This window comes from Oryzias melastigma, linkage group LG20 (assembly GCF_002922805.2).
Source record: "Oryzias melastigma strain HK-1 linkage group LG20, ASM292280v2, whole genome shotgun sequence".
Taxonomy (NCBI): domain Eukaryota; kingdom Metazoa; phylum Chordata; class Actinopteri; order Beloniformes; family Adrianichthyidae; genus Oryzias; species Oryzias melastigma.
This window is the reverse complement of record NC_050531.1, coordinates 21,886,487-21,890,688: the sequence shown is the minus strand read 5'-3', so window position 1 is coordinate 21,890,688 and position 4,202 is coordinate 21,886,487.

Here is a 4,202-nt window from a genome sequence, read left to right as displayed (position 1 = left end):
AGACTAGCAGGCAGAGAGATCGAGATGGGAAGGACATGCAGCAGGTTAGGGTGATCAAGGATAGGAATGGTAATGTGGTGACAGGTGTCAGTGGTGTAATAGAAAGATGGAAAGAATACTTTGAAGAGTTGATGAATGAAGAGAATGAAAGAGAACAAAGAGTAGAAGAGGTGACGGTTGTGGAGCAGGAAGTAAGAACGATCAGTAAAGGTGAAGTGAGAGGGGCTTTGAAGAGGATGAAGAGTGGAAAGGCTCTTGGTCCTGATGATATACCTGTGGAGGTATGGAAGTGTCTAGGAGAGATGGCAGTGGAGTTTTTGACCAGGTTGTTCACAGGATCTTAGGTGCTGAGAAGATGCCCGAGGAATGGAGGAGAATTGTGATGGTGCCCATTTTTAAGAATAAGGGAGATGTGCAGAGTTGTGGTAACTACAGAGGAATAAAGCTGATGAGCCATACAATGAAGGTGTGGGAAAGAGTAGTGGAAGCCAGACTAAGAGCAGAAGTGAACATTTGTGAGCAGCAGTATGGTTTCATGCCAAGAAAGAGCACTACAGATGCAACATTTGCTTTGAGGATGTTGATAGAGAAGTACAGAGAAGGTCAGAGAGAGCTCCACTGTGTCTTTGTAGATCTGGAGAAAGCTTATGACAGAGTGCCCAGAGAGGAACTATGGTATTGTATGAGGAAGTCTGGAGTGACAGAGAAGTATGTCCGAGCAGTGCAGGACATGTATGAGGGCTGTAAGACAGTGGTGAGGTGTGCTGTAGGGGTGACAGAGGAGTTCAAGGTGGAGGTGGGATTACATCAGGGATCAGCTCTGAGCCCCTTCCTGTTTGCAATGGTGATGGACAGACTGACGGATGAGGTTAGACAGGAATCACCATGGACTATGATGTTTGCAGATGATATTGTGATTTGTAGTGAGAGCAGGGAACAGGTGGAGGTGGAGTTAGAGAGGTGGAGGTTTGCCCTGGAAAGGAGAGGAATGAAGGTTAGCCGCAGTAAGACAGAGTACATGTGTGTGAATGAGAGGAACCAGAGTGGAAGAGTGAGGTTACAGGGAGAAGAGATAAAGAAGGTGGAGGAGTTTAAGTATTTAGGGTCAACAGTACAGAGTAATGGAGAGTGTGGAAAAGAAGTGAAGAGGAGAGTGCAAGCAGGTTGGAATGGGTGGAGAAAAGTGTCAGGTGTGATGTGTGACAGAAGAGTTTCAGCACAAATGAAAGGAAAGGTGTACAAGACTGTGGTGAGACCAGCCATGTTGTTTGGACTAGAAACAGTGGGACTGAAGAAAAGACAGGAAGCAGAGCTGGAGGTAGCAGAGATGAAGATGCTGAGGTTCTCTTTGGGAGTGACCAGGATGGATAGGATCAGGAATGAATACATCAGAGGGACAGCACATGTTAGAGGTTTTGGAGATAAAGTCAGAGAGGCCAGACTGAGATGGTTTGGACATGTTCAGAGGAGAGACAGTGAATATATTGGTAGAAGGATGCTGAGTCTAGAGCTGCCAGGAAAGAGGTCTAGAGGAAGACCAAAGAGGAGGTTTATGGATGCAGTGAATGAAGACATGAAGGTGGCTGGTGTTAGAGTGGAGGATGCTGAAGACAGGCTTAGATGGAGGAAACTGATTCGCTGTGGCGACCCCTGAAGGGAAAAGCCAAAAGGAAAAGAAGAAGAATTTTTAGTTTGAACCTTGAACCAAGACATGTACCGTTTTCTAAGCCACATGTGTCAAAGTCAAGGCCTGGGGGCTGGATCTGGCCCTCCGGATAGAACTTTATGTTTTTAATGGTCCGATGTTATCTTGCTCTCATTTCTAACTTGTATAATTTTGACATAATATATTTTTATGGAGAGTAAATAATTCAAAGTTATTTAAGGTTTAAAGGGGCCCTACCATGAAAATTCTACTTTATGAGGCTTTAAATCCATTCTACTGTTCATTCCTCTGTATAAAGAACCCCAAAGTGGTATTTTGATCCGTTCATGCATTTAAGAGTAATCCTCTAAAAACCTGCACTGTCTGCAGCAGCCCCTCCCATACCCACGAAAACCAGCGGTTCACATCGAGTTGACGTCAGCACGATGTGAACCGCCCCCTTCAGGAAAAATCTGTGTTGCAAGCTCCGCCTCCAGACTACAACAAACACCCACTTTCTCTGTGGAGCTGTGGTGCTGAGGTAGTCATCTCCTTCCAGAATGTGTATCCTGGCAGGAATAACTACCTCAGTACAACAGCTGTACCAGGAACCGCTCTCAGATCCATCTTTCAAATTGGTCTTGGTTCGTTTCCAATCGGACTGAACTTCTGTTCACTCTGAGATTCCTCAGTCTGAATATGAAACGAACAGAGTGGAACAACTGAACCAACACGGCCACCATACCCGACAGTCACGTGATGTAAACACATTAGAAATGAGGTGATCGGTGAGCTGCAGACAAATGTAGAGCATTAGATTGTCATGTTAGCCAAAAGGACATAATTGGTGTATCGGTTTACTTATTAGAACATTTATTTTAACAACATTGAGAAATGTATCACTCGCTTTTCTGTCTCGTTACGCGGCGTGCGCGGGCTGCTGTCGTGACGTCATCTTAAAGCTCTATCGTAGTTCCAACAGAATTTTCTTCAAAACAATGTCATAACAACACAACCAGGAGACACTCATTCAAATGTGGTTGGATGAATTCATGCTCAATAAAACAACTTTTAACATGATCCACATTGATTCTACCAACAATCTACATGTCACAAACACTTGTTAGCGTGTGTAGCCGTAGCGCAGGGGTATTCAAGTCCAGGCCTCGAGGGCCGGTGTCCTACATGTTTTCCAACCAACCTTCCATTGAAGCTCCTTATTGGCTAAACATACCTGATCCTGGAAATTAGCAGCCAATAAGGAGCTTCAATGGAAGGTTGGTTGGAAAACATGTAGGACACCGGCCCTTGAGGCCTGGATTTGAATACCCCTGCGTAGCGTCTCCAGTAACAGTCATGCAGGATTCCTCCGCGATACCAAAGCTGCAGTAAAAAGTGTTGAACCTGGCCTTCATACAGACGATCAAAATCCATCAGAAAAATACAAAGTTTGAATAAGTTAAAAATCCTGTCAAGCTTTTTCAGACCACAGCGCATCCATCTTTGTCTTCTGTTTTGACCCACCCCATAGCTGCTGGCCAATGACTGAGGAGATCTTTAATCACGTGGTTTTGTTTACAAAGTTTGGTCACACTGAGGAGGTTCAGGGAGTTAGGCTCAAGGATGACGTTGTGAAATGGAATGAAAGGCGGAGCCTCAGAGATCGAGTCATTTTACTTCCGGATGTTAAAATGGTCCAGAAAAAATGTCTCATATTTCATTCATAATTTGTTTTTTAGTTTTCTGAAGGTAATATATAATGGTGTATAATGGTGTCACTCTGAAAGGCTGAAAAAAATTGTGGTATGGCCCCTTTAAGTGGATTTATTCAGGAATAATATTCTTGCCTCTTTTTATTCATATTAATGTTAAAAAAATATGCTTTAAAAGTTTTAAAAATGTAGTTTTAGTGTGTTCAGTAAATGTTTCCCCTGTTTGGCATGTGACTTAAAGTGTGTTTTGGATTTTGGCCCCCTGTGCGATTGACCCTTTTCACAGTGACGTCACACTATTTGGCTGCAGAGCCAGAAACGGGAATGTTTACTTCCAGTGTTCGCACTTAGAACAGCAAAGCTGACAGCTGAACGCTTTTGGACACAATTTTGCATAAATAATAAAGGGTAACCTTACCAATTTCAACAGAAAAATTTACTATATTTATTTATAAATATCGTGCTGAACTGTAATTTCATTTCCTCTCTTAGATCATTCTCAAATCAAAATACAAATGTTTGATATCCTCCAATATTGGATGTTTAATTGAAAATATCAACCTTTCATTTGAGCAGTTATTATTCAAACAGTTTCTATTTTGGCTGATGTTATTTGCACGTATTTTAAGTGAACACAAAGAACAAAAGCTGATAATGTTGTTCACATTTAATACCTTCAGCAAAGACACACATCTCTGCATTGCTGTACACATTTTAATCACCTCCCAGGATAAATTTACTTGTTGTTTTACAGGATATTATAGGGAATAATTATAAAAACAGGAATGGTTTGGTGTAGTGAAAAGGTTCAGAAAATGTTAAGAGCTACGTATTTTCAGCTTTAA